We start from the raw sequence: 18,127 nt of genomic DNA on the forward strand, positions 1-18,127 counted from the left end.
ACACCAACCAAAATCAACAGCACTTACCGAGCAAACACACCAGTGTTCGTTTTAACTAACCAAACAAGTTAGGTGTGAAAGGGACCTATAACAAAGTGGAATTTCGTCTTTGCAAAAAATTAAATAAAATTGCCAGTCGATCATGCTATGCCTTGTTCCAAAGCCTTCTGTTAAATGTATTATGCTATATTTTATAAACAGCACATCAAGAATCACTTTAGGGAAATGACATACAAACAAGTGCAGATGGTGCACAGTCCCATGGTAGCCTGCTCGGTTTTCAGCATCAGCTCTTGCTGGCATTTAGATTACTGCAGTCCAGGGATAGTCAAAACAAGAACATCATACACATATAGTATTGGGCCCTTGACACCAAGAGATCCAGGGAAACTGAGAATAAAAGTCACACAAAGACTACAATTTTCACCAGGTTTGTCTGATTTCTCTGCAACAACATTATAAAACTTGAGAAAACAAAAGAAAAGGTACATAAAAAGGCTACCACGGCAATACAAACCTATTCCATGGTATACTTGTGTTCCAGATGACAGGTATCCTGAATTAACTAAATTTGTCTCCTGATGGCCTCATCATATGAAGTAAAGTCTTAAAAGAGGACACAATTCTACGATCACTGTGAGAAAAATTAACTACTCCCAGCAACTGCTAGCAATAAAATGAAAATGACATCAACAGAAATGGTAAATCACTCACTATTGATTGGTTTGGAGAAAACAAAATACTCCCCTCAAACAAGACATGGGCTGAAATGAACATATCTAAACAAGTCTGAATGAGAAAGTGAAACAAAAAGGTAGTTTAGTCGGATTACCAAGCAAAAAAATTGTTTGCCTCAGACCCAAAAACATGCATATACTGATCAGTAACTTCAACAGTGTCTTCTTGATGTTTTCCATTCTCTATCTGTGAGCTTGACAACACATCTGAGCTATACTACACGATTTTCCTAAAACAAACAAACAAACAAACAAAAACAATGTGTTGACTTATACAAAAGAAATCCCTCTCAATCATTAATTATGACCCACTAGAGGTGTGTGGTGATGTATTTATCTGCGGAGACCCTGCCCTTTGCTTATTTTGCTGTGTTATGAACGCTGTTACACAGGTGAAGTCGGGACTTAATAAAATGGCAACTAGGTACCAGACCATAAGCAGCTGTATCCAAGACAATGCTTCAAAAATCAAGGACAGAATTTGAATTGTCACCTGATGCATGAATTTTATGTTTTCCTTAGCATAAATAAAGACATTTCCACCACAAACTGGTGCAAAAAAATCACCAAAATGCAGGCAACGTCTGACACTCAAATGTCCTGGGAGAAAGCTTAAAAGAAAAACCTTCATATTTCCATTTTGATGTGCCGTTTTTTGCCGACCCAACATAATTACATACTCTGACTTCATACCAATCCCCCAGTTACATTGCCTAAAATTGCATATGTTAACGACTGTATGAAAATTGTTTTTCATCTGAGCCCTTATGTTCCTAACACTTTTCAACACAAAGTGACGCTCTTGCAACTCTCTACAAGAAAGGAGCCAAACATCCAGGGTTGACAAGAATACCTGATTGGTGAGTGTGTGACACCAAACGTCTCACATTAAACAAGCAGGTATGTCCCCCTGGTGAGGAGGCTCTTTAGGATTATACTGGGGGAGTTTGACCTCGCTATTTTTACACAAGTTCAGAGGAAGACAGCCAAGCCTTGTGGGAGCCTGTTTGTAGTCGGTGCCAGGTAGGTGCAATTGTTTACAGACTCTGATCTGCCATTCAAATTGGAAATAATAGCCTACCTACAGCAGAGCCACACTGATTTACATGCACAAAGGCCTGAATATGATAAAGAGACCCACAAATGCTCTGTGATCCATTGGTCCCCAAGCACAATAAAGCCTGTTATTTTTCAAAGCCATAAAGAAGAACATGACAGTGTCAACAGAAAAAAATGGCATAAGTAGACATGAGCTACCTTGAAATACAGAGCCAATTTCTCCCAGCCCACTGTGGCAGAGCCTGTTCATCTTCAACCCCAGCTATCAGCCACCACGGAGCAGTATATTCAAATTCAAAACCTCGGAGGCATTCCTATTTCAGCCACATCAGTCTTTTATCTATGTGGACGGTGAGTTTAAATTACTAGTTTTCCAAATACAAACACTGCAGAATACAAATGGGAAAAAAAGAAGGCAAAGATACTCGTCTAGCCACGGTTTGATTTAGCTGTTTGTCCATTTGCCTTTTTTTCATATATTCACCGGACGTTGTCTTACCGACAAATATGTTGAGATCCACAAAATAACTCATAAACTGGTGTCTGCTAAGATGAAAGTCTCTTGCTGGAGGTGATTCAACATTAACACATTTTTGTAAAGGCTTTATCAACACGGGCAGTGAGACAGAATGGGATAAGTAACAATGTCTGGTATCAGAACAGTGAGGCTCTGAAACTGTGAGGAATCACTTTCAGTGGAAACTTTGAGAGAGAAGTTGTTTTATGCAATCTTAACAATACATCTGTTCTCGTCTGACAACTGACTCATTTCTTAATAATAGTAACATGCATTTTCTGGTACTGAACATTTATTCTGTGTGTTTGCTGCGCTGGATTTCAGACAGATATTCTGGCAGCAACAAACACCGGCTGAGCTGAGAGAGTAAAAATATCCCCCATCCCAAGATGCATGTCATTCAGTATTCATGGGCTGAAAACTTTACTTTCACTCCGTTTATTTATTTATTTATTTATTTATTTATTTATCTATTTCCCTCCAACCTTAACTCCCAAATCAAAGTCTCATCTGTGACTGAACTTCTCTTGAACCTATCCCATGCTGTATAAATGAGACATTCAGGTGGGGGGTCCCATATCTTCTATTATGTTCACCCAAGTTTCCTCCCCATGTGATATTGTGGAATTTGCATTGTGGTCAAAGACGTAGTGCCAAGCCTCAGAGCAATCCAAACGCGGACATTGTTCATGACGGATTTCCAATTCAAAGGTAGAATTTCTTTTTCATCTGCCTCACTGCTTTGATATACCTCCAAATTGATTCTGTTCCAATCTCAGGAAAAAAAAGGAAAAAAATAAATAAATAAACACAACATCCCAAAGGAGCAAATATCTCCTTTCCTCAATTTGAAGTAATTCAGATTTTCAAAGGATGTAGTCAATGCTCAAGAAAACAGCCATGACTCGATATGAATATTTTAAAACATAAAACTTAACTAAGGATAAAAGAGTGTCAAGTGTTTTGAATAAATATTTTTATCTAAATCCATTATACATTAGCTGATTTGTACAGTTTTTTTCACAATGGTACAAAATTGTTTTAAGCTGCAGCTTGTTCCTCCTCACTGGGCCTTATTAATATATTTTACAATACAAATTCACAGATGGAGAGTTCTTACATGTCCTGTGTTGTTGTTCAGAGCAGGGCAAAAGCATGATGGTGCTATGTCTTCCACCTACTGTGAGTTAAGAGGTGAGTGTTATATTCTAACAGGAAATGAAGCAAGGCGTGTTCCAACAGAAGCCAACTGTTTTGTTTTAGATAACTTATTGATACATGCAAAATGTTGTCTTGTGGGAAAAAGAGGATTCTAAATTTTTAACTTTGCATACTGCTATCCCACTAGCTATCAGAATATATTTGTATTCATGTTCAAAAATTAAACACTGACACCTACTTCAGTTTGCCTGAGCAAAGCTCCAAATTTGTACCATTTCAAGACCGGCATAAACTGACTACACTTTTTCCCCAGAACTTTACGTTAAGGCAATGTTATGAGATCTTGCTCCTTCCAGACACCACAGGAGCACTGGGAGATGTCATTGAGAAAACAGCTTGCATCGGCAGCAATGCCAGGCGCAGCATATGTCGGACCTAATGAGAGGTTATACTCCGCAGCGACTGTCAACAAAGCAGTAATCGATTCTCACAGGGGTAAATATCCACCCCCCCGCAACTTGAGTAAAGAGGGGCGAACGGCAATGGGGTGACATTAAAACATCATCAGCACAGAGGCATGTAGCTTGAAGTCACTGTCACTACTGACAGCCAGCCTGTCTGCAGCTTCTGGGGGCTTCGCTGAGACCCCTTTGTGGGTGACAGAAAACGTAACTATGACAGCAAAGAGGCAAATGAAAGCGTGAGGGAGCTGTTGTGAGATGTAAAGCTGCGGTACAAAAGAGAGAGCCAGAAAGATAAAGGGAGACCATTGTGATGGTGGTTCTTGCTATGGCAGCAGGTAAGAAACGTATCATGGGCTCCATCCAAAATTCCAGACTAACATGCTATTTAGTACGCTAAGACTGTGTGTGAGATTGTTTTAGTGTGTCCAACACCTTGTTAAGAAAACCAACAGTATGTTAACTGCACACTATCTCCAGTGAAATATTACAGTATTCAAACAGCAGACACTGTGATGGCATACATATCCCTCAATGCATTGTGGTAGACGACAGCGTATCACATTTTTTTAATTAATCTTAAATTGCCAGTGGAGCTGAGGTTGGCACAGGTTGCTATGGATACACTTCTTTAACCCACAAGAAGGCTGTCAGGAAGTGATGTGGTAATTACAGCTCACTGCTCCTGAAAAGATACATACTGTTTACAGCAGCAACAATTAATCTATTAATCAATTAGGTGTCAACTGTTAAATTGATGTCCAACTAATTTGATAAGCCTTAATTAGTTTAAGTAATTTTTAAAGAAAAATTTTATGATTTTAACTTCTTAAAAGTGAATATTTTCTGGTTTGTTTCCTCCTCTATGACAGTAAACTGAACATCTTTGGGTTGTAGACGAAATAAGACATTTGAGGTCATCAAAATAATCGAAAAATAATCTACAATGAAAACAATCGTTAGTTGCTGCCTTATTATTTTTATTTACACAAAATTACGTTGAATATTGGTGCATACGCTGAGTATGTGGTGCATAGTGTGCAATTTTGGATGCAGCATAAAATGCTTGAATGAACTGTTGGAATGAACTTTTATCACGCTGCCTTTGAGGCAAAAAATCATTTAATGTGGTGTGAAGCTGTCTTAAACTTGCCAGTTTAAGACAGCTTGCACTGCCTAATTTCATGCATAAAATTAATTCACAGATAAAGAGTTTAAAAACATCCATCTATATTTGGTTTGACAGCTGTTTTAGTGCTACGTTAAATCATAAAGCTGACTTACTGTTTGCTGAAAGATGACTGTAACCAAAACTGTGTTACATTATGTACGCATCAATCAGTGATTTGTAATGTGTATACATAAAACTTAAACAAAAACTTGTGTAATAGCTTCATAGAGTCCTATTAGTGGCTGCTGGTGCTAAACAAGCAATTATGTGCCTCTCACACTGCTATCAGACTGTAAAAGCTGAGACTAATTTTTCCTGCCCCCTCGAGGTGGTCTTTCAAATGCCTGACTTGTGGGCAACTGGGCAAGCACTGAAGGGGGAATCACAGGCATTGCACAAAACAAAGAGGCTGCAAATGAGCATTGGTTTTGCATAGAGAGGTCCAGAGCAACTGGAGTGTAATTGACAGGGCCCTGTTGTTTGACCCCTGGAGGCTTCCCAAAAGAAAAGCAAACAGGGCATTTCCATTTAGTCAACATGCTGGCTGGGAGGCTGGGAGCGCTAGTGTCAGCTACCTGGGACTTAGATAACAGGCCAGCTCCACATGTCTGTATGCCTGTATTAAATATACGCATGTTAAGCATGTACCTGAATGCATGTGACTGTGTGTGCACGTGTGTCTAAGATGAATAAAGGCTGCCATCAGACAGCACTGGGAAAAAAAGGCACACACAATACATGATCAGGCTTTAATGCAGTACATATGTGTGCATGTAACTGTGAGCTCTACTGTATATCTGCTACAGCTGCCTTCCTCTTGGTACTTTGTTGTTAAAAGCAGAAACTCAGAGTCATAGCTCAGCTCATGAAGTGCTATGAAGCTAAGCAGGCACACGCACTCAGTAAGATTCTTGGCTGCAAAACGCTTTGATACTAGTTTTGGCAGGATAGCCAACGCCTTAAGGTGGAGGCGAGAGAGAGAAAGACAGAGGGGAAGAGAGAGATAGAGTAAGTCATTTGACAGGCACAGAAACAGCAGGTATCAGCATCGCAAATCCTCTCGCTGTGAAATTCTGTGACTGTCACCAGGATGGGAGAGACGGCAGTGCGGATGATAAAGAAGCAGAGAAAATGAGAGGGATGGAGGCTCTAGGCTTCCTTGTGGCCAATAATGTCACTGGATCGCAGCTGGGGCAGATAGGACAGAGTATGCGTATGTGTGACAGTTGAATCGAACAGATTTCCAACAAGAGGTCCTCACTGGTCCCACTGAAATTGACCCAAGGGAAAGCTACCAAAAACAGCGAGGATCCAAACAGAAAACAGACCGTCAGAATCGCTCTAAATTAGACTGCAGGATAATTAATCCCAAATAGAGTGAAAGCAGCAACTCTGGCAGCATCATGATGCACCACAAATTAACAAACAGAACAGCAATACATGATCCAAGAATCAGTGTAACGTCATAGCAATGAATTCCAAAAATATTTCCCTATCAGGCTGAATATTATTTACCTGGACAGATTTAGACCTCTGAGTCACTGCCACCATCTCTAATTTCTTTCAATGATTTGGACATGTCTGCTGCTATTCTCATTGGACCTTTGTAGGTGGGAATACACTGCTTGGGCAGTGTCTCAGGCGCCACTATAATGACACAGGGGATACCCTTTAGCACCTGTATAAGACGCTCCAGGTAAATGGATTGCACTTGGATAGCACTTATCCAGTCTTCCCACCACTTAAAGTGCTTTTTACACAACATGTCACATTCACCGATTCACACACACAGTCACACACTGGTGGCCAAGGCTATTGTGCATGGTGCCACCTGCTACTCAGTAACCATCCACTCACCACACGCCAATGGAACAGCCATCGGGAGCAATTTGGGGTTCAGTATCTTGCAGAACCGCTGATCTTCCGATTGGTGGACGACCCACTCTACCTCTGAGCCACAGTTGCCCAGGCCTTCAATCTACTCCAATGTAAACCCATCAGCATCATTATTAAATGTTCATAGCAACAGACATACCATTAAGAGTGTGAAAGTCTGCCTAGGCTTAGAGGGAAGGGAGGTGAATGTGTCCAGCAGGCAAGACTTTGACCCAGAGGACTGGTGTTCATGTCTCGTGTGAAAGTTAAAATCAGCTATTTTGTCACAGCAGTCGTTCATTTCGTCAGTCCTTACTCACTCGTCAGTCAGTCTTTTCCTAACTCCAAACGGGTGGTTTTGTTGCCGAGACCTAACCACCAACCCCTTCTGCGCCAAGATCAGCGGATCCTTTTTGTTTTAAGATGCTATGCAAAGGCTGTCCCTGGCGTCATCATGATTGGGCTTGGGTTTCTGACTAAGCATCAAAATATGACAAGTAGGGATGAGGTCATGTTGGGTATTAAGAATGGCAACGTCACGTTTGTGTGCCGGACCCAGTAAAATAGCAAAAGAGAAACTGCCACAAAAAATGGTGATGACATAAAGTGTAGATGGGATTGACAAAGCTTGACCGGTTGTTGTAAATTAAAATAACAACTCCAGTCCAGGTCCAGTGTGTAGGATTTAGGGGGATCTATTGGCAGAAATGGAATATAATATTCACTATCACTATTCAACTATCAATCATTGTATTTTTGTTATCTCAGAATGAGCCCTTCATATCTACATAACTGGGAGATCCTTTTACACAATGTCCACCATTTTGCACTGTCATGTTTCTACAGTAGCCAAGAACAGAAACAAATCAACCAAACACTGACTCTAGAGAGGGCCTTTTAAGTTTTTATATTACCCAAAGACCACCATGGGTAAGCAAGAGGTGGGCAGAGGCTTCAATACAGTATAGTGGAGGGGTATTCAGTTGGTTGCAATCTGCAGCCTCACCACTGGATGCCAGTATATCCCACACACTGCTTTATTAAAGCAACATTTTTTTAACCAGCATGAAAAATGTTACATCAATGCTCCGTAGCAGCTGCTAACCGCTTCTGTGTCAAATTAAAAAAGACATTGAAGGGACAGATACTATGTCAGTCACCGGTGATTGATGGGGTAAAACTACATCACCTCCCAAATAGAAAGCTGTTAACTCAAACACAATGTTGCTCTTGCTGAAGAGCTGGTAACTTTGGATCCTTGCAAAAATGCATAACACACTTCTAAACCCCTATACAGTGTTTTAAGAGGGCCATTCTGCAGGATCAGAGACGTAGAAGTGGAGCAGGCAACTTGTGAAAACCTAAAGCATGACAGGTGAAAAAAGGAACAAGGAGTGTAATGGAGCTGATTGAGAAGTTGAAGGCAGAGAAGGTGTTCTTTTCTATCACCTGAGTGACTGGTGCAAGGAAAAAAAGAGGCTTGGGCTGCATTAATGGAGGCAGCAAATGTGTCCCCTGAGGTGTGCAGTGGCTGAAGTAGAAAAAAAAAGTGGTGTGATATAAAAGTTTATGTCATAAGGACAAAACAGAGAGAGAGGGGAAAAAAAGAACAAGAACAGGTGGAGGACAGGGAAAAGCTGATTTATCAGCCATAGATGAGAGGACTGCAGCAATTACTGGAGAAACAGCCCAATTATGTGGAATCCCTCCAAGGAATGAGGGTGACAGTGATGCGATTTCTATCCAGCAAAGGCTTTCATCGACCAGTAATTCTCATTTTTCAAAAATCTCCATCTGAGGCTATTTTAGACTACAGAGAATTTTTAAAAAAAACTAGTAAGGCTACTTTATTTAGAAATGAGCAACCTTTTATTGTCATTGTAGATGAGGATGTCTGGCCAGCATGTATACAACTCAACCTCAATAGTTTTCTGGTACTGGCCAAATAGAGAAAACAGGCATCAAATATCAGATTCATCATCTTGCTTACTTACTGTTTGATCTGTCAGTTCCAGATTTAAATCAAAATTTAAGATGTTAACCAGACCCAGTGGGTATCAGCTAAAGTCATAAGCCAGACAGTAAAAACATTATGATAACCATAGGTAAAGGAATCCAACATAAAAATCATGTACAGTAGTGCCCTAATGTTTGGCATTGACATTTTGGGCCTTCTGACACCCTGTTTTTACCATAAATGCAGAAGTGTGACAGAAATAGACTGTTGACGTATCACTGTTGATACATTTCAAAAAGAATACGTCCACTCACAAAGGAAGATAAAGCACATTTGTTGAACATGAAGGTGCGTGAAAACACCTTGTCTGCTTACTAGCATTTCCAAAGCTTTCGACCACATCTCAAGGCTTTTCCTATTTATATGTTTGCAAACTGTAATGCAAAAATACCCCAAACATCATTTCACTTTGGTTGACAGGTGCAAGGCCAAATGTTTAGCATGGAGCACATGCTCCCTTATCTCTAATCACAAAGATTCGGACTGAATGGAGTCTAGTCTCTTGCTATACTATGTCCGCTATCTTGCAGCAGTAGATCTGTGACCAGTATCGTGGCTGACCATCTTGCCTCGCTGCAGCAGCAGCAATTACACATCAATGCTGCACACTCTTGTGCGTTACATTGACCTTTTGAGTCTTTTGCTTCTGTCGCTCTCACAGAATTTACTCTATATCATGAGCTACTTTGTGGTTTTGGAGTTTATGATTTGGGTCCTCTCAGTGTAAGGCCAAGCAGCAATATTAAAAACAAGTTAAGGTCAAGCAGGAAAACGTTGTTTGTGTTGTTGGACAGTGAAAAGCTTAAACTGTCAAGCAGCAACACCAGTTGACTTATACTTCAGGGGCCAAATAACCTTATTTGTAGATCAATTATTCACCCTGTGTTATGTTGAATTTTTGGAGAAAAAAATGTTTTTCTCGCATGCCTTGGGTGACAAAATAATCCAAAAACTGAGAAGGAGAGGTGCCTGCCTTAAACAACAGCAAAACTATATCAAAATATCCTTTTACAAACTCTGGCACAACCTATGCAGTACAATCAAGATCTTATTTACCCAGTCGTATGCTCAGTACTTCCCATACACGTTAAATTACCTTGCTGTCACACAGCGCTTTCTGATGGGAAACTGAATTGAAAGTGAAACTTATCCATGCTCTCTTCAAAGCCAGACTCCAGTAACAACAACAGTAATTTTACCTTGCTGAACACACCAACTGCTGGTCTACCACCTCCGTGATCAGTTTGTTTTTGTTATTCTGTGACTTTGGTGAATTTGAATTAACCCTTAAAAATCACCAAGTCACACAGTAACACAAACAAACTAACTGATCGAGGCATCTGTAGACCAACAGGTCCCATGTTTAGAAAGGTTTAATTCTGGTAAGTACTGAGCCTATGACTGGATAAATGAGAGTTGGCTTTTGCTGCACGAGTTGTGTGCACGTTTATAAAAGGATATTTTGATTTTTGTTGTTGTTAAATGCAGCCGCCTGCTTCATTTTAGGATACTTCATTCACCGGACAGACCAGGTTTTCTTCACAAATTCAATGTTGCACGGGGTGAATAATTCATATAAAAATTACTGGGGTCTAAGTATTATGGAAGGAAAATTAACTACAACTTTGATACCAGTTAAGATGTTTGATTGATGATGACACACTTTAGTGGGAAAGAAATATTGGGTGCAAAACTGACACTTTGGCTTGAGAGTGGCACAAGAGGAAAGCACTGAGTCACTAGATGTCCAAAATGTAAATGGTTCATCACCTGAGGAAAACAAATGTTACTTTAATTTCATGATAATCTGTCTTTTTGCAAATCAACATGGACCAAAAGGTTAGTCAAGAGGTAATTTTGATAATAATGCTAGATTAAATGTTGGGAAGAGGTCAACAAAATATTTAGGTATCATGCTCTAAAGACTATCTATAATACATGTCATGCTAATGTGGGAAGTAGTTGTCCAAAGGGACAACTTTGGACCATACTGATCATCCTCAAACCCCACAGAAAGTGAGGAAAATGTTCACAGTTTCATTTGAATCCAAATGTCACTTCTCTGAAACACAGTTATTACCTGAAAAAAACGCTTTCTCTCTAGATATGAGGAAGACAGACACTGACAAAGAATATGTCTCCAAACTGACTTGGGTATCGCAGATGAAGTTCAAAACTGACTAAGGTCCTGAAAACAGAGGGAGTGTCAACTCTGAGTTACATGTATCCTGACAGGTTATATGCCCTGGATCACAGCCAAGCCTGGTCTGAGACAGATGAGAAATTAACAAGATGAAAGAACAGTAGTAGTCCAGTAATTGTGTCAGACATATAGCTAGCCTGCTTCAATGACAGCCTGAACCTATTGTCAGCATCACACTTTCCATAACACATGCCTGTACACAATAAAAACCTCCTCATCAGCACAACTCCCATAACCTTTCTCCGAGTCCCTGTTCCTCGTTCTTAGCTTTGCTGCCTCTGGTGTTCACTGCCTTGTCCCTGACTCCAACAAAAAAATCCAAAGACTCTGCATTCTACAACATCCCCAGCTTTGCCAACGACAGATCTCAGCGCTTGCTGGGTAAAGTCTTAGTTTGTCACCCAGGTTTTGGTCTCCTGACATTTTGTAAATCCTGTCTGAAATGCCTCACAGACAAACTGCGGGCACTGACTGTGAATGCTGGAGATGCATCACAATAAGGGAGGAATGCAGGAAATATACAACGATGAAAGGGCTGGAGGAACACTGCCAGACTTCAGATTCAAAAAGGTATTCTATAAAGGTGTATTTCAATAGAAGTCGGAATTGACATGTCAAAGCCTGCAACAACAAAGTACACGACAGACAGAACCTCTTTCTTTCTCTCTGTCTCAATGTCTCTCTCCCTCTCCACCTCACACGCAGGCAATGCAGACCCCCGGGAGTGCTGATAGCAGAATTATAGGGACGAGCTCACTCTGTGTGTGCATTTGAGCGCAAGAGTGTTTGCATGTGTGGAGGGAAAAGAGGGAGTGACGGAAAAAGAAATGAGCTGGGGATGGCACAAGAACAGTCAAGTAAGAATCGAGTCAATACGCACCACACACACTAGAAATAAGTCACACACACACACACACTCCTAACACCTCCTTGGGGCTCTCACATCTCCCTACTGTCACCTCGGCAGTAGCTCTTGTGGCCCTTGAATTCCCTCGATCACACACACACCAACAGTATATAGCTGTGTGTTTCGGGGTGTGCCACTCCAGTGTGTAAAGCTGTTAAGCAGCAGCTGCTCCGCTAGATGTTTGGTCCCCGTGGAGCTGAAATATTGATCAGTTCTCGGGCAAGGCAGCAGCGTCTGCACCCCCACCATCCCCATGTATAATTGAAGTGTATATCTCTTAGTGTGGCATGCCAGTTGGGAGAAGGAATTAAGCCCCGAGGTAAGCTGAAGGCCTGTCTATGCTGCTGTAGCAGCTCCTTTGTCCATCAATCATATGGCTTTTCACACAGGCGGGTTTCATAGGCTCGCTACATTTACTTAGGAAGTGCCATGCCCTATAAAAAAGAGAATGGAAGACAGAATATAACAAGACTCAATATAGCTCCTTGTTTTACTGCTCACCATTTATCTGAGCTCTAAGCAGTTTAAAGGAGGACTCCTTTGGGCCATTTTGGACTACTGAGCATTCATACAGGAACACAATTCAATATGTGAAAGGATTTTTGTTGTTATACATTTTTCTTTTTGTCAACAAGTCACATGAGAAGACCTAAATCAACAATGTTTTAGTCTGTCTCTGAGTACTTGGACTTCCAAAAAAATCTTCAGAGTCCATGTTCATGGTACCAAAGAAACATGTTATCTGGTGCATTGATGTTTTTTAAAGACCAAGTGAAATAAAATACATATGTTCCCAGTTTTAATCCTGTGTCCCTGTGTCAATTGATCATTTATCGCTTGTTATATGCCAAATATATGTTTAAAAAAAAAATCAGTAGCGGAGTATTTTTACATCAAAGTCCCTGTCTTTTCCTGTAAAACAATTTCAAATGTCTGATGACTCATCCTGCACTCGGAGGCATTTACAGAAGTTCATCCAGTCAAATGAAACTTTTGGCGAATATCTACCACAACGGTCATTTCAGCCCGCACTTCATCATTTGTGGTCTGTAACTAACAGAGCAATATGGAGAGAGACAAGAGGAGATATATGTCACAAAACCCTTTCAGTTCCAAAACAATGTTGCTGAGGACTCTTTCATTCATCTCCCCCTCGTCCTTCTGATCTGCGAGGGAGGTGTGTGCGGAGCCAACAGACTGCTGTAGCTCCTTATCGCGCTAAACTCTAGGCCCACCCACTTTTAAGTGGTCTAATCAATTCAAAAGATTTGATTTAAATCCATTTTGTAACTGTACACTGCTCAAATATTCAGTTTCACTGGGAAGTACATCACAGCACAGAAGATATAGACGCTCCAACTTCTGCTTCACTGGGACTCCAACAGTTCTGTACACTACTGGAGCTCTATGGCACAGAGTAACAAACTATATCAGGCTTTGGATACACAATAATTGTATGTAGGTGAAAATTCATAGTAAATAGCATAAAAAATATATTATATTCATATATTTCCATCTTATTCCTTAAGACTAACATTGATAATAAATCTAGTCTTCCTATGTGTCCTTCATATGAAAGATCTCAATCTATATATTTGCCACAGTCCATGTTTACAATTTCCTGTAAACATGAAATTGCTTGCATGGAAAATAAGGAATGAATAAGAAATAGTACATATGCGCAGCACAGAGAAGCAAGTCACAAAAACACAATATACTACCACAGCAAATACAGGTGTGTATGATACACATTGCGTTGCAGGGCTGACTGAGCAGAAATGTGCATCCTGATTAATATGAACACCAGCTGCTGTTTAATATGCAGCTCGTGAATGAGTTTAAAAAACATTATGCTTTAAATGTGATGGTTTACAGACAGGTGTCATAATTACAACTACGCACGTTCAAACAGCCTGCATTTTCAAACCAGACACAAACACAGTGCACTTATTCATGGGGTTTGTGGATAACACTTAAAATAAAAAAAAACTTTTTCAGCATAAATAAATGTGTTGCATTAAAGTGTTTTAATCAGTTGACAACTTATTTTAAGAAGTTGTTAAAACATTAAGAACATTTCTGAGTGGGATTGAATTCAGATAAATAACTAAATAACAACACAACTTCTGGATAAATATTAAGTTGGTTCAACTTAATCAAGCTTTTCGAGGTCAAAGCAATAATGTTTGTTGTACTTAACCAATTGGGATTGTTGGATTATAAAAGGATTTACTCATTAAAGCCACAGTCGGAACTACTTAAACAGATCCATGCAAATTGTTACCTTATTTTTTTAAAGTTGAACATGTGGATTCTTTTTATAGTGTGAGGCAGCGCAGATCGCTGTCAAAAATGTATCTCTGTGTGTTGTGGTGTATGTATGTTTATGCCATGTCACCAACTTGGCAATCTCTTAAGCCTTCCACATGCAAAGAAAAAGAAACAGGATTATTCAGTCTGTTTATCAAACCTATTCAATTAAGCCAGTTATGTAAATCTAAAGCAGCTGGTTGAAGAATCCATAGGTGTAAGCTATGCATTTGAAATAAAAGGCGATAATTGCACCATTAGAGCAAACACAACCCACACATATGCAGCATAATATACACAGTGGTTTAAATACAAACACACCATGTACTGTGCGTGGATACATCTGTGGTCAGTAGCTGTGTCTTTTAGGATACCTGACATTAAAAGTCAGCCCCCTCTGTTGTTTTTTTCTGCCTGTACAACCATAAATCATGATTCTGAGCAACACATATTAAGTGGACCTTGAAGACAGATTATTTTGTCAAACTACTATTTCTAAAGTCAAGAATGAAAACTGATGTTTAAAGGCTCCGCACACCCACACAGTTGTTTTCAGCACATCTGCTCAGGTTGACATTGGGAACATGTTGGATATCATATGATGTGATGTCACCAGTCTCAACATATTAAAAAGTTGACATAATGTAACTCGTCTATCATTTTTTGCAACCCACTTTAGCTGAAACCACACCCACTTCCACCTGATGAAAACAGTCTGCCAGACCTCAAGGCACAATAACTGGCTGCCAGCCTACTGCTGCTGCTATCTGGATCTCCACTTGTATACGTGTATTTCTAGTCATCTGACCACTCAAAGCACTTTTTCCACTACCATTCAGACACACATTAACACACTGGTGGCCAAGGCTACCATACAAGGTGCTGCCTGCGACACATTCACACACCGATGGAACAGCCATCAGGAGCAATTTGGGGTTCAGTGTCATGCTCAAGGTGACATGCAGACTGGAGGAGCTGGTAATCAAAACCGCTGATCTTCCAATTGCTGGACGACCCTCTCTACCACTGAGCCACAGCCACCCCAAACTTGCAAGTGCATCCATAGATGTACCGCATGGCCCTTTTTCACTCCCCATGGAAAGTTTGCTATTCCAGCAGGGAGTTAGATGGCAGTCCAGCCACTGAAGGTCTGTTTCTGCAACACATGACAGCTACAGTGGCTTGGAAAATAGAATTATGTGTAGTTGAAGGAAAGTATCGCCTATTTTCAACCAGCTCTGTGTCATCGCATTGTGGACAGTGTGTGCAGGCAAGCAGAAGTCCGGTAGACCTATGCTAGCAATGAGCAGGGAGCTGCGGGCGCTCATGGCACTGGGGGAAGCCAAACACTGCTCATTTGCACACACTACTCACACTGTGATGACAAAGCTAGTTAAAATTCCACAAAGTTTCCATATAACAGCTGTAGCAACTGGAATTCAGCCAGTGACTGTAAAAACAGGTAAACACATGGGAGGCATACACATGTGAAGAAGACACATGGACACATAAAGGAGGTAGAGGGGCATCAAAACCCAATGTTCTGTCTCTGAGGAGTGGAATGAGAGGGGGTAGATTTCCTCAGAGTTTTTTGGCAAGAGTGGTTTTCAAAGCCACTGATGAACTCAAGCTGTGCCGTTTCACAGGGCCCCCAGCGTGCCATAGCAAGTACAACTTGCAGCAGTAGGCTGGCAGCCTATCATCGGGCTTTGACATCTGGCAGCCCACTTTCGTCATGCAGTAATGGGTGTGGTTTCATCTAGACGATAGACATTGCCATACAAGGTGCAGCTAGGGAGAGATGTCAGTGCTGAAAATAGGTCTAATGACGCAAAGTGAAAACACCTGCGTGGGTGTGGGTACAGAAATATTGCACATTTTCCTAACACAATTTCAGCTCTTCATTATTTAGTGATATTATTGTTACTTTTTCCATAGTTTACCAGTTGAGTATTTGGGGTGGCAGTAGGGGCGGCTGCTGAGACGTGGGCTAACTTTAGCAAAGTTAATGAAAATAATAATGAAGACTAACAGAGAAACAGCATAATAACCAGCTACACTACTACACTGAATGTTTCAGGTTCAATCAATGGGCGCCTTTCATCACGGATGTATTCAGGTTGAAACACCTAAAACTGCATCAACAGGGAAGAACATCATTTATTTGATTTTTTTCACTAATAGTGTATTCTTTTCTTGTGGAGATAAATTAAGAATTGAAGTGAGAATCTCACATTTCTCTAACAACAGAGAAAAGTGCAGAGCCTCTTCCTACGTGACAGCTGAATGAAAACGCTTGAATGGATCATGAGTGCAATCATGTGTGATAGACTGCAAACACTGTATATAGCACACAACAACAAATATACTTAAGTCAAAAGACAAGTTTTCCTTCAGCTGAGCCAGCCTTTCTGGAGTATGTGTCTCCTTTTAGAAAGCAAGCCAAAAAGGGGAGGGGTGGAGGCTCTAACAGTAGCTTCCCTACAGCACTGACAGCTTAAATTTGGCAACATATTGTACGCTTTAAGGAGAAAACTTGTGCTTTACAGGATGAATGTGACTACTGCCACGTATTCATTACTCCAAGCCCAAGTTTAAACCATATGGGATTTTTCACTTTGAAACCAGTTTGCTCTTTAGAGAACAACTATTCAAGAAACAAAAGCGAAGGAATTGCATGACTGATGTTCAAATGTTTTCCCATCGGTGAAGCACTGTCTTCCTCTGTTTTTCACTGCTTTGAAGTCATGTAATAAGGCTGTGTATGTGCAGGCTGGTACATATTGTGGTATTGTTTTCATCACAATGTGGGGACCAAGACACGAGAGCCCACTCTACTGTGGGGGGGCTCCTTTGGTTTAAGGTAGGGTTAGGGTTAGCGGGTTAGCGAAAGGGTTGGGTGTATACATGCGGTTAAGGTGAGGAAAAGGGACAAAGGATTAAAAGGTAGAGAAATAAAATATGTGTGCGTGTTTTATTCCCAGTTTATTCTGTGCAGTGCTACCTACGTAATGCCAAACAGCATTAGGAGACCAAAAAAAAACAGAGGTTGCACGGACAGGAACAAAACTTGGCCTTTTCTCCAAAGCCCAGCTGTCGGCCTGATAATGTTGCACATATGAGAAGGAACCACAGGCTCCCTGTGAAGGCAGGGAGTTCAAATGGAGTGATCACAGTGAGAGACAATGCAGAGAGATGCACATTTCTCCCTGCCTCCTCCGGCCTCTCAACTCCTCCGTCTGCGCCGTCTGTAGCACAACATTGCCCTCTTCTGCCCGCAGCTTTCACTACCTTAGACTGGAACGAGAGCTACCTTGTAGAAAATATCCTAACAGTTGTCAAATGATCTGAATCATGATGTGAGAAAACCAGCCACTGGTGAGAAAGTGCAAATAGCCTGGGTGATTAAGGACAGACTGTACAGGGAAAAAAAAGACAAAAAAGGGACATTCGTCCAAAAGGATGGCTTTATAAAGCACATACACAGAAGCCCATGACATGTCCAAATGGCCTTTTTCTTTCTCAGTAGCAGAATCCAATTGAAGTGAATGTAAAATGACCTAAATTTCCCTTCGTGCATCTAACCAAACAGACCTAAATTCAAGCAAAGGCCCTAATTTTCAGTGTGAAATTATTGGGCTGTAATAGCCTCCTTCCATGCATAAAAGCAGTCTTTCAAAAGATATGAAAATCATTAAAGCATTGACAA

At 40.7% G+C, this 18,127-nt stretch overlaps 1 protein-coding gene across 2 annotated transcripts in view; it reads right to left on the reverse strand.

The window, feature by feature from the left end:
• Window positions 1–18,127, reverse strand: part of nphp4 (nephronophthisis 4) — a 228,977-nt gene that overhangs the window by 200,049 nt on the left and 10,801 nt on the right. The gene's annotated exons all lie outside the window — the stretch shown is intronic.

The sequence above is a fragment of the Epinephelus fuscoguttatus genome, linkage group LG7 (genome assembly GCF_011397635.1).
Source record: "Epinephelus fuscoguttatus linkage group LG7, E.fuscoguttatus.final_Chr_v1".
Taxonomy (NCBI): domain Eukaryota; kingdom Metazoa; phylum Chordata; class Actinopteri; order Perciformes; family Serranidae; genus Epinephelus; species Epinephelus fuscoguttatus.